Source organism: Struthio camelus, chromosome 3, assembly GCF_040807025.1.
Source record: "Struthio camelus isolate bStrCam1 chromosome 3, bStrCam1.hap1, whole genome shotgun sequence".
Classification (NCBI taxonomy): Eukaryota; Metazoa; Chordata; class Aves; order Struthioniformes; family Struthionidae; genus Struthio; species Struthio camelus.
Window position 1 is genome coordinate 134,405,741 of NC_090944.1, and position 13,502 is coordinate 134,419,242.

A 13,502-nucleotide genomic window follows, 5' to 3' on the forward strand; every position below is an offset into this window, starting at 1 on the left:
TCCACATTTAAAAAAAAATAAAATACTTCAGGGTGCCCTGAGGTTGAGAGACAGCAAGAATGAAAAACAGTTACCTTCTGTGGCGGTAACTAGAGCACGTACCAGTGAGGTGGAACTCCACAAGTCTGCTTCAGGAGGCAGTGAATATTCGAGTATCCTATATAAAGTGGAACAGCCTCACCAGGAGGAACGGATGCAGTTCAGCCCAGAATACCCTGTTGGTCGTACACAGTTAAGGCACTTAGCTAGGAGAGGAGGGTGATATCGAGAAGGGTATCAGACCACAGCCTCCATGTTCTGGTCAGCTTGTGCTCTAATCACTGAGCTGCGGAGCAACAGAGAGCAACGGATCTTCGTGCCATTTGTGATCACAAACGGCTGCAAAATAAGATGCTGGTTTTTAAATCAAACAAAAAACTGACCTGATCCAAAACAAAATTACTTATTTTCAGTGAAAAAAAAATTAAAAAAAAAAGATGACCAGTTTGTTTATTACCACTCACTCTATCTGACAGCTTTTGCAGACGTTCCAATTACCTTTTTTCTTCTTCTGCGTTCTAAGCATAGTAATGAATGTGTGAGCTGCATACCAAGAAATGAGTATGGTTGGACCCCACAAGAGGAACCCCAAGGATCCTGAAGTGCAGAGGTCCCTGGAGCAGAGGAGTATTGGGTTAAGAAAGCTCCAAATATAACATGGTGACATGCCAAGAGCAGCTTGGGTGCTTTTTTCCACCCCTCCCTGAAAGTGTGAGGAATCAAATTACCCAGCAGTTCCTTCCCCAGCCTGGTTGTGAGACACCACAACTCCCAGCATCCCCAGGGACTGCCCAGGAGCCCCGGCCTGGCATCTCCCGTGTGGGGCATCTGCCCAAGGTTACATCAGGAAATGCCAGCACTGAGACTAGCACCCTGCGCTCCTGACGTTCAATTCCACTTGACTTCACTTAATTCATGTGCCATTTAGTATTGAATATTTAGTGACAGATTCCACAGTTGCACACGGGCAAAACACAGCTGAGTGCTCATCAGGCATCTTTATTAAAATTTTATTATGTAAATTAATTGCATACATAAGCACTGGCATAGCACGTTAGAGTGCAAGCTTTGCAGATTCTTGAAATGCATGTAACTTTCTGGAATTTTGCAGTTTGAAAATGTTTGCTTTCCCTTCCAGAAACGCCAAAGAATACAAACAGGTTTTTCTTACCCCAGGGCAAGGATATAAATCATTCAGCACAGAAAAAGGCCACCCAACATAACGAAGGAAGGAAGCAGTGCGCCAACCTGTACCACACACAGTTCCATGGCACACCTCAGGAGCACAGCAATGTTAACTAAAAAACATGTTATCAACTCACCAGTGTGCTTTCTGAAGCACAGTCCATAATTTCAGGGCAAATAATAGCTACAGGTTTCCACAAATCCCTCTTAATTATTTCCAAATGAATGTTCTCTGTAGCTTAACCAAGGAGGTATTTATTAATATCAAAATGTCTCTTTTCTTCCCCTCCGTTTGTTCATGCCATTGGTCATCAGCTATCATCACCCCCACGGCGACCTCTGAGCCTGTTTCTTTGCTCAAGTCAGGCTGGCAGCTGTTCTTTCTCCTGGAGCACCTATCATGGGAAAAGACTTGATCTCAACATCTGTCAGCTTCAAAACCCCTCAGAAACAAACTCCAGAACACTCAGTCGTAATCCCACACCAGGTAGAAACAGAGTCCAACCGTGTTATGGCATCTCCAGCCTAATGTAGCTTTGCCGGTAGTTTAACTCCCCAGATGCGAGGTTCATGTGATAGAGACGCCTGAGTTTAGTAACTCCGACGCTTCTCTACCTTCCTCACGCTCCACATCAGGAAAAAAAAAAAAAGTTGCGGTAGAAGCATTACTCATCAGTTCATAGCGTTAACGAAGATTACATCTGCTAAGCCAACGTGCTGCAGCAGGCCCTGAGGACTCTGACACGCTCAGCCTCCCCTCTCCAAAACCACCGCCCGCTGCCGCCCGCTGCCCAGGGAAGCGATTCCTTTCAAAAGCCACTCTTTCAGAAGACCTCCTTCCCCTTCCCATTACGCTTCCTGGCCCACCAGATCCCACTCGCGCGGCTCGGACAGACGCCCTGGTGCCTTTAGCTGGGGCAATGCAGCACCGGAGGGAGCAGTGGCCACCGATAGGGCCGCAGAAGAGGAGGCAGCCGGTGGGGCTGCGTGTCCCGAGCAGAGGCGAGGCAGGCGCCAAGCAGACCCCGGCGACGCCGCACAGGGGTTGAGGTAGGAAACGAGGGGCCCCGGTGCTCTGCGGAAACAGGTATTTGCGAAATTAATGGGCAAATTAAAACAATTAAGCTACACTTCCTGCCAGTTGCTTTCAGTAACGAATTTTTATGCTAATGAAATGAGGCACGTGATTTCCCCCCTCTGCACTGGAGGAAAAGCAGGGGGACGGCGTGGAGTGAGGAGCAGACCCTGTGCACCACGCACCGCTTCACCGCCTGGCTCTGCGCTCCCTGGCCAGCGTTCGGCTGTCGGGTTTTTCTGAATAACTGTTTTGCTGCGGTGCCACCTCCCTCCCTCAGCGCGCCCTGGCCCTTAGCTGCAACCCCAGCGCCTGCGAAATGCACGGCCTTCTCCTCCTCACCCGGGAGGGCTGCACGGGCTGGAAGTGCCACCGGCTTCAAAGGCTGCACGGGCTGGAAGTGCCGCCGGCTTCAAAGCTGCACCGCCGGGTTCAAGGCACAGAGCCGCTGGCCTCTTCCAAGACCAAGAAAGGAGAAGTGATTAAATATCTCGCGGCATGAAAGACTTCCATCACTAGGTTTTTTTTCCTGCAATTCCTAAAACGAGAAAGAAATGAGACCTGCACCCCCCTGCCCTGATTAGCGGTCCTAAAGCCAAGCAAATGGAAACAGCCTCAACAGTTCCCAGCATCATCGCCACCAGGAAATCCTCAGCCAGAAAGTAAACATTGAAAGATGTACGTAAAATCATGAGATTAAAAAAAGAGATCCATTGAAAGAGTGTCAAAAGCTGGGGCAATAAATAAAACAGCAAATATTGCAATACTCCTGAGAGTTGGCATGGTAACATATATACAGGCACGTATATTCTGTAGCTCTGCTTCTCATCCGGCTTGCACTCCCCTCGGGAGTCACAGAAGCAATCAGGAGCATCAGAAAGCACAGAAAATTTTATTACCATGTAAAATAAAGAAAATTTTGCTGCAGCACCACTCCTCACACATCCTTACCCTTCAAGATCATGTATTCCCTGTCAAACATATGAAATACTCTCTCACACACACTGCACATGAATTTCTTAATTTATAGAGGCTGTCAGCTTTCATAATTGATACAATTTTAACCCTAATAGGGAATGCAAGAGAGACTCTCTTATGGTGATTCTCATGAATAAGGAGTCATCAGCCTGCCCTAGTATCAGCAATTTTAGCCTAACTTCCTAGTTAATAAACCCAATTCCTCAAAGTGTTCTTCCATCCCATCAAGTAAGTCCTCCCCCTCAGTAAGGAAAATTGATTCAAATAACCAGTTTGACAGTTCCTCATTTCCTCTGCTGTCTTGGGCTCTTGTCACATACTGTCCTGAGGAGGAATGAGGAGAGAAGGTTTCATTTCATGTTGAACCTGGCGTGAACCAGGGGACCCAAAGGAAAGGTGGGCAGACCCCCGTAGGAGTATGGGAGGCACAGCGCATCCACCCCAAAATGTCATCGCTGGTCCTTGGAGGCGACTTCTGAATGGAGACCGAGTGCAGTGAGTAGCCTGTGCCAAGTTAAAAACACAAAACAACAAGAACAAAACACATAAGAAAGAAAACACCTTAAATAGGGGGAAACCACTGTTTCAGTATTTCTGAAACAAAGCGTTTCAGATCCCTGTGTAAGAGGTACAAGAGCTAAAGGTGCTGCTTTCCAGCCCCGGGCAGGGACAAGGGGACAGGCTTCTCCCCCCTTATCAGGGTGGACTTTGAGGTAGCAGCAATTTAGTTTCAAATCCCAGCGCTGCTCGTTTCAAAGCAGGGCCTCAACACCCTCGTCTCCCGGCAGTATGAGTTTCTGGGGCAGTTCTTTCCCACTCTCTCCCGCTGAAGCTGTTCCATTCTTCATAAATATCTATATATTTTTTAATTATAAGAGTATATTTAAATGCATTCAATGTGAGACTGAAGGCAGGGACGGGAGGTGCAGTCAGTAAGCGTAACAGGGACATAAACTCTCCCCCCGCTTTCAGGCTTCGCAGGTCTTTGAGACGAGAAGACCCTCCCATGCCTCCCTGCAGCTGAGTACATAGATGACATCTGCAGCCTGTTTTCCAGAATACGAATATTTTTAATTTGTTAGTGCTGAGAGGCACATCAGATATTACACTTTTGCCTTCGGGATATATGCGGACAGGAAGAAGGAAAGTCACAGAGAAAAAAGTTGGCAATAAAATCTATAATCACTATTTCTGACTTGTTATCAACAGTTGCCGCATTTCTTAATCTGGCATTTTAACTCAAAGACCTAACAAAAAAAAGGGAATCACCTGAAATGATGGCGTATCAGGCTCTTGGGACTCTTTTTAGAGGGCTGAGGATACTCGTTATCATGCCTCAGAAGAGGCCAGCAGCCTCCACTGATGCCCATATTTTCGAGAATGGGTGCAGAGACCAGGAAGTCCCGGGTGGGTCCTTGACAAAGGGGCTGCCACCTCCGGCCCTCACAGCCTGCTGGTACTCACAGCGCTTGCAACGGCCTCAGCGCCTGCCTCTTGCAGTGGAGAAACCCAAATGAATGGATTTTCTCCATTTTTCCAATGCTTTTTCCAAGCATTGCCGTCAAAAAGTCCACTGTGTATTACTGCTACTGTACACGACAGCTGCTTATCAAAAATTGTAATGAAATTGGAATTAAATTCTTAAGGAGCTGAATTCCACCCGCCCCTCGCTCCCCTGCCTCCAGCCCACACAAAGGGAAGCGGAGGAGCCCAGTGCTCCTGCCCACAGGAGGATACCAAAACCAGGCCATTTCTTTCACCTCTTTACAGAGCACTCCCTCCCTCCAAACAACTTATAATCAAAAACTTGAAAAACTCTTATCCTCCCCAACCCTTCCTCCTCTTAGCTTAAATAAAAAAATCTCAGAAAATGTCTTCCCTTTTAACAGACACAAGAAACTCATTTTAAGGAGTGGTCCTCTGTTCCCAGGAGGAATTGCAGAGCGCTCACTTCCCCAGCCACAGCACCGAGGCTGAAGTCTTGCGGGAAGACAAACGTACGGTCTTTGGAGCCTGCTGCCGAGAGAAGCTCCTTTGCAAAGCAGGTGTCGTGGTTACTTTCCAGACTAATTGCAGAAGGCACATGGCAGGTCAGTGAACGCCCACTGACTGCTTTTGCCTGCAGTCAGGCTGGACACGGTTTTCTCGCATGCTAGCAAAATCTGTTTATCTGCTGGCTTAAACACTTGGTGAATGATGTCTCCAGAGCTGGAACTGTACTGGACATGCACTGTCTATATTATGATCTATCTTCCTCTGAGAGTGTCTCTAAATTGGATGCCTGAGTCTGAAAGCCTGTTGCATTGATGCCGTACCTGACTCAGGGACAAGAGCTACGAGCTCTCCTGTAACGAACAAATACGTTATACTTCTTGCATGCAGCAGGGAAGGTGCATCTGCGTGCTGAACCCGAGGTGGATAGTCTTCCTTGCTTTCCCAGGACTTCTCTGGAAAAAAAAAAATCACAGAGCATTTAAAAAAATCCTTTCAGGGTGACCTCCTGGCTTGTAGAGGGCACGGCTTCAGATCAGATACGTGCATGGCAAACCTGGGATTTTAGTATGGTCTGCCCATGCACTGCAGCGTTTTAGCACTTGAGCAAGCCCCCGCCGCTTACGTTGCCCCAAATCCACCTCCTCTTCCTGCCTGAGTCAGCCCTGGCACAGAAAAGTCAATGCACTGTGCTGTGGTCGGCAGCAATCATTTGTAATTAAACTGAAGACATGCCCTCTGTAGACCTGTGCATAAAGCCATGCTGCTCAGCAGGTGAGACTACGAGGGGAAAAAGGTCCAAAATGGAAACCGAGCTGCTTAGACATTTATAGCTCATGACATTCCACCAGATTTGTTTTCCTTTACTGCCCGTAAGAAATAACGCACAGAAAATGACACATGCTTTGCGAAGAGAGGAGGCAGGTGCTGCTGATGTGACCAAGGATGCAGCAAAGAAACAACACATAAAACTGTGCAAATTGTTTCTGCAGGACTAAAGGAGCAGACACAGAGGAGTGGTTGCCTTAGCCCTAACAGGAGCGTCTCTGGAGGCATACACAAGCCTCAGCATTTTCTATAGGAACACAGGCTTGGTCCTGCGTTTGCCTAACTCTAACCACTAACCTTTCAATTCTACTGTCTCCTTCCCATACCCCATTGGGACTTATAAGCAAATATTCAGTGACCTGGGACTAGCAAAATGACAACTAGAGAAAAAGGCAGTGCTGGAGAGCTTAGTTACTAGCAAAATAATCAAGCCCAGTAGCTGAGGGTGAAGTGGATACTTGAGAAAGTCACACTGAAAAAGGAAAGACTGGAAATAACAGGGGAATGGATGCACCCAACATAGTGCTTAGGTCTAAGAGGGCTCAAACAGAGGGGAAGTACCTACCTTTATAGCTACCTCCCCCTGCCCCAGGTGGCCCAGCTTTCATGGCTAGAAGCATTTCTTACCTCTTTCAGCAGAAAAGAGGCTTTGTGAGTATTTACCATGTCCTTCACAGGTGCTTCACAGCTACTTCTCTGCTTATGGTTGTTGCCAGCAGCATTGCCCATTTTGACTTATCAAAAGCAACAAACAACTGGAGAAAGCAGGACTGGCCTCCAGAAGAGCTGTGTAGCTCCCAGGAGCCCAATCATGCCCTGAGCAGAGGGCTAAGCAAATATTTTCTTTGAGAATAAGCTATTATTTAAAAATATCCTTCTAGTCATTCTGAAAACTGGTGACGAATTCTAGCTGAATATAGGGACTCTTTCTAGTTCAAGCTCCTGCTCCTGCAAACCAACTGATAGAGCAATAAGCGGGGCTCAGGTTCATAGTTTGTCTCCTCGCAGCAGCTGAGGCCAGTTGGGACCCGTGTGTGACATCTGGGGGACCTGGCATGGGATCCCTCTTCCACCAGGGATCTGAACAAAATCAACTCTTTGCACAGGTCTACTAATTAATCACTGAAACTTCAATAATAGTATTTTAGCACTCGCTGCATACCGACTCTAACACTAATTATTTGCTTAAATCTCATTGTCTTTTAGTCAAACAATATATTTTTCCTGACAAATAAAGCAACATTCAGCCTTAGCACTAAGGTACAAGATATTAATGCTAATGGGCCTGTTTGTTAGTGAAAGCTGATTAACCGGGGTGCCACAGAAGCCCAACTAAGAGAGAACTTAACGCTCATAAATCCTGCCGTTTTGGCCTTCTGTTGTGTGAACCTTTCTACCTTTGTTAATCAGATGATTATATCAAAGTCTTAATTATTTCACTCTCATCCCAAGCAGAGTGTCTAACGTGGACTTTACTATCAAGTAGGTATTTGGGAGGGGGAGCTGACTGTGCAAGCTCACAGCACCGTGCAGAGTGAAAACATCCAGAAATCAAAGGCTTCCAAAAAGGCCCTACAGTGGCATTACCGCAGGTGGCGGTGTCATCCGCTGCTGTGGCACTGTACAATGGCTCCTCCAGATGTGCTCGGGACGCATTTCATCTCTTGCTATCAGTTACATTTTGTTAGATTTTTTTTTTAATTCATGCTTTGGAAAAAAGAATTGGTGGGGGGGGTGGGGGGTGGAAGGGGGCAGACATTTGCACTACAGAAACCACATTGGCAATTTCTTCTTGCTTTTGTTCTGCTTCAGACTCGTTTTCAGCAAGGCAAAGCAGAGGGCCAAACCAGAAAGGGCGAAGAAATATGTAAGACCACCGAGCTTCTTCATGAAGTATGCATCCACGTCGCTAAACAAGTTCAAACGCATAACCAAGCCTTCTCCCATTTCCCGTCATCTTTCGAAAGCCATCCAACAGCTGTCTCCAGCCTACGCTGTATCATCTCCACACTTACTCCTGTTCCTCACAAACGCTGCTCTGACCTAGGCTGTGACATCTCAACAGCATTCACTCAACGCAAGCGTCTTCCTCGGTTGCTTTGAACAGGGTGCACGGGCTGGTGCGTGCCCGGCCCCCGTCAGCCCCTGGGGCCGTCCTGGCCGGCACAGGGCAGCGGGAGGTGTTTTTGGCAGGGCTCTGCGCCTCGCTGACCACCTGCCCAGGACAAGCTGGGTGGTGACAGCGCTGAAGGGCCGTGCCAGCGTTTCACTCCTCCGCCTTCGCCCGCCCCAAAGCGGGTCCTTGCTGGCTGCATCTTTAGGCTCTCCCTTCGGAGCGGGGTGGGGAAGAAAAAGTGTCACCCTCGCCCAAACCCACGGACCAAGGTCGGCCAGCAGCGAGCGGCGCCGCGAGGGCGAGTCTGGGAGCTTCAGTAAGTGGCAGATGGACTTTCGCCAGAGGTTAGAGTCAAGAGGATTTTTCAATATGCCTTTTTTTTTAATCTCCTCTTAAACAGACCCACTCAAGGAAAGCTGTAATTATTTTAAGCTCTTTTTTCCCCTCCCCCTTCCCATTCTGCAACTGCACTTGCCTTTATAAGTCCTCAGAGGCAATTTCATGGAAGAAAATATGCCTTTTTTTGTTTTTTTAATTCTGATGCATTTCTAGCAACACACTTTATTGGGAACAGGGTTTTTTTTTTTTGCATTTTTTTATTTTTATTTTTTTATTAGGGATTGAATCAACCTTTCCTTTTCCAGATGCCACTGTGGAGCATTAAGGATATATAAGATCTGGCACATAATTTACAGCAGCCTGCCCCGAAAAGCAGCCCCAAGCCCCAGCTCCCTCTCTGCCCGCAGCCCCCCCCCGCGGCGGCTGCTGGGCCACGAGCTGCAGCCGGCGCGGTGGCCTTGCAACCGGGGATGACCACAGAGGTCCCTGCACTTCCAGCTCCTTTTCGAGCAGTGCCAGGTAGCAAGTGCTGCAAAGGGCCAGGAAAAAAAAATCCATGTCACCAGGTGCTGGTCACTGCAGAGCCCCAGCTGTGCTGGCTCCATGCAGGGAGAAGGGCCAGGAATGGGTGACACTAAATTGCCGAGGGGGAAAAACAGGGGGCTTTCCTGTGCGCAGAACAATTCAGCAAACTTCACTCGTTGCTAGTTTTCAAAGGGCCAAACACCATGCAGTTACCTCAGGGGGAAAACTTCATCCGAGTTCACTGAATTACCTGTGCTGGCGTCTATCCGAGTTGAGAACAGGGCCTCATGTTTCTTTATGGGAGAGCAGGAAAACTGTTGAGCTCGCGGACTTCTTCCCCTCTGAAGGCCTGAGAAAGAGCAAGCATCAGATCTAGATCGGTGGAAAAAGCAGCAAAAGTTTTGGGATGCAGTTGCTAGATATTCTGTAATAACCATTATGCTCTGTTTTCAGACGCTCCGTCCCCCATTTCCTCCATCTTTTCTCATATTCTGCAACTTTTCACTTAACACGCTGCGTCACTGCATTCCTTCGAATTCCCCCATTCCTGTCAGCTGCACGTCCAGAGACAGCACATGCTTTTGGCACCAGGAGCTCGAGTTATGATCTACAGTGAGAAAGATCCTAAATTCGTCTCTCCTCATAAATAAGGCCATTTCACACCATCTCTCCACTGCACACCCACTCGCATGAGAGCGAGTCCCTCAGTTCAGGGTCCCTGGTGGGAATGAGTGAGCACATGTGCTGGAGCACTTGCATAATTGCTGTGCTAAGGACAAACCTCCCATTCCTGCAGCTACAAGTATTATATTCTAGAGACATGACTTTAAAAACTTATTTCCGGATTTGCACTTAAACCTATGCCAGAGAACACTTCCCTTGCGTTTGTTTTCTTCATTTTATTTCTCCCTTGTGCAACCCACACCATTCAGTCCAAGCCTACTTACTGCTGGTTCCCTTTTATTGAAAATTAGGAGGAGGATTTTAAGACTCCTTGAACTTAATCGACTTAAAGAGGCAAGAAGAGTGATATGATCCCATCGATAGTTTCTTGTTACACACACTCTGAAGCAACCTCTGTCTTCCTTCCACCTCTGGATGCCTCATGTCCTTACGGGTGCAGCAGTGCTTGCTGAGGAAGCTGCCATCTCTGGAGCCTGATGAACGTGCTCGCAGCTCTTGCTGCCGGAGGGGTTTGCTGTGAATTTGCCTGCTGCTATTGAGCAGAAGACCTTTCTTGGAGGAAAAAAAAAAAAAAACATTTTGGTATGCCTCCAAGTGATCCTGGTGAACTTGTGCAGGCCTTCGGAGGCCGTGTGGGTGTGTGCAGTTCCCCCAGCAAATCAACACCAGGCAGGCCAGGGGGTGAGGCTGAAGGGCCTGGTGTCAGGCCACCAGTAAACATTTCACTGCTGGCAGCTTGAAAAGGCCATGGGTTTAGACGCAGCTTAATCACAAGAGACCAAAGTTGCTCTTTTTGTGCTAGTGTAGCTTTCTGTTAGCAATAAGACTCAGAAAGAGGGGTTCAACCTGGGATGGCGTCTCCGTGTGCCTGCACTGCTGCTGCTACGGAAATTGTCACTGGAATGGGAGCCAGCTCCAGGCAAGCAGCGACTGGCTGCCTCTTAGTGACTTGGAGGGTATGAGTGTTCAGATTTTCCTGCTTTTGATTAAGTATAGAAAGCGCCTATGTGTGTGTGTGTGTGAGTCTTTGCCGCTCTGCGTTTATAGATACTTGCTAGATTTCTCAGCGAAGATTTTTGAGTAACCTCATCTTAGAAATGCTTGATTTCTCTGGGCATGCCTTCCGAATCCCTCTTCTCCCAAAGATGGGGGAAGAGAGGGAATGGCAAGAGTTGTCGTGTGCATGGTTTGACAGTGACAAAACCATGGTCACAGACCACCTACGCTGTGTATTTATTAAAGAGCCTGGGGGTCAGGCATGGAGGTTCACTTCTTACTAGCGAAACAGTTGGCTGTCCTTGGCCGGAACAAGGAGGAGCAGATGCAGGGGAGGAGGAGTGGCTCGGCGAAGTAGCCGTGGGAAAGCCGAGGCTGTCCGCCCCGCGGTTCCCGCGAGCCCATCCGGGCTGGAGGCGCTCGTGGGAGCCCTGCGTGACCGCCTCTCCGCCGGCTAACCTTCGCCAGCACGGTTCACGGCCATAAGCACGGCCGAGAGCAACCTTCGCTTTTCGGCGGTCCAAACCCCAGGTCGAGTTCAAGGCCGCCGGCCCTGCTGCTCCATCCAGCTGTTCAGGTGTGAGCAATTTTCACACGGCGCTGATGGTGTTCTCGCAGACGTGCCTGCCAAACGTTTACTGAAGGGAAGTCGGTTTTCATAGTGTGACCTTCATAGTGTGAATATGATAGAGCCAACACGCAAGCGCTCCCCCCCTCCCCTCCCGAAATGCTTTATTGCTTGCCCAGAAGCGGCTAAACCGCACGCAGGCAGGCAGCTCCCAGGCGCCCTGCGACGGCCTCGAAGCCTCTCCAAAGCAAACCGGTAAATCCAGCCAGAAATTGTTGCCATATTTAAAATATTTAAATATTTAAAATATTTAATCAACTCTGCCCTCAGCGTTATGTATGGCATTACCAAAGTGCAGCTTATCGCCGTCGTAAACCTGATGCTTCAATTAAAGCTGCCTGCTGGGGTGGGAGCTGCTCGCAGAGGCCACCGCTCGGGGAGCAGAGCGGGGCCAGGCGGTGCGGCGAGGAGCCGCCGTCGCGCTACCCCTGCGCTAGCGGCATATAAAGCCTGAGGAAGGGCATACGTCCTCTACCATAGGGCTCAAGAACAACCACGAGCCAAGCCTTTCTCGCGTTTCCCTGTTTTCCTCTCCCTTGCTAATTATTTATACAAAAAAATATATATATTTTTTAATCCATTCCTGGGCACTAACTCTCTTATAGCCAAGGGCATATGGAAGAGGAGCTCTCACCTCTTGACAGACAGCAACTTTTTTCTTGTTTTCTTGCACAGCACAGCTGATATGTGCTGGGTCCAAAGGTTCACATCTATTCAGTAATTTTCAGCCACTGGATTAGAGGTTTTTTTTCTTTTCTTTTACTTCTTCCTTCTGTGTCTCCTATCATGCTTGCTGCATATGAAATGCCTCAGTACAATAAAGAAAAAAGGCTTCTTTTTTTTTTTTTGCTCCCTGCCCTCTTCATAACAGTAGTGACTTTGGTCCAAAGTGTGGCCATCCAATTAAATGGAAAGCAAGCAAAGTCAAACCCGAGCACAGAAAGTGCTTCCTCATGCAAAGCACACTTAGCCTGTGGCACTTACTGCGCCACAGGAGCAGTGAGGCCAAGAACTAAGCAGGATTTACAAGATTTTTTTTTTTGGAACAACGTATTTATATGGAGAAGAGGGCCCTACAGAGATACAATCATAACTATTTAAGAAAAAAAAAAACCAAATAAGAAAACAAAATCAAACAAGCCAAAAGTTTGGGAGGGCTAAACCATCTCCTGACCCACCTAGGGCATTTCTGCAGAGCGGGATTCAGCCGCACACGTGCTCTCCGCCTCTGCAGCCCGACGCTGAGCTGGTGCGACCTGCGCTTTGGGAACGGGGCCATGAAGCCCTGCGTCTTTTCCCTTTCTTACAGCCTTGCACGAATACGTTCCTCCTTCAGGGCTGTCATGGCTGGCTCTTGCTCAGGCCTAATCTGGCCATAACACGGGTATCACCGCTACTGTGATAGTCTTTGTTTATGGCTTTTCAGGACACAGAGGGGCTCCTGATGCCTTTTATGTTTCCTATGTATATTGTGCCCTTGAAATAGGCTGCATTACAGCGGGGCATAAAAGGCAGTAGCAGATAAATCAAAATACAGGGCTGAGTCTCATTTGGGTGTAAGGTGCTGTAGTTTCATCAAGAGTGACAGATTTATGCCAGAGCAGCCTGTGGACAACAAGTACAGCAATACGTTAACTAAGTGTTTGCAAAAGAGAATTTTCTGTTTTCACACTAGCTTTAAAAAAAGAAAAAAAAAACTCAAGCCCACAAGCTCAGGTTAAAGATAAGGAAGAGCAGATTGGGGGTGCTCTGTGTAGCTGCGGTAGTCCAGTACTTACAGAGATTCTGGGGTCAGGAGCTCCTCACTCATCACTCAAATGGGCCTTCAGGGACTCAAGGCTTGACCGTCCACTTCTGCGCTGCAGCTCCTCTTGAAGCCACAGTCTTGGCTGGCTTCAGCGCCGCCACCTAGGCACCACCTCGCTGAGCATTTATCCCTGACACTACAGGTTTGGCTCTGCGGTAAAATTTAGCAAAAGGATGCAAGAGAGGAGGCTGTGGCAGGAGTCTGCTGTGCCCACCACTGATGAGTGGAAATGAACAGATATCACAAGAGCTTTTGCTGGGAGAAGCTGAGGGCCTCTACTTGTGTGCAACATTAATGTGATTTTTAGAGT

At 48.2% G+C, this 13,502-nt stretch overlaps 1 long non-coding RNA gene across 1 annotated transcript; it reads right to left on the bottom strand.

The window, feature by feature from the left end:
• Positions 1-1,019: 1,019 nt before the first annotated feature.
• LOC104143431 (uncharacterized) lies at positions 1,020-13,502 on the bottom strand. Its single transcript, XR_693912.2, has 7 exons — positions 13,164-13,502; positions 10,025-10,313; positions 9,328-9,426; positions 5,593-5,724; positions 3,547-3,781; positions 2,642-2,837; positions 1,020-2,299 (listed from the first exon to the last, which is right to left on the bottom strand). It is a non-coding gene; the product is annotated as an uncharacterized lncRNA (long non-coding RNA).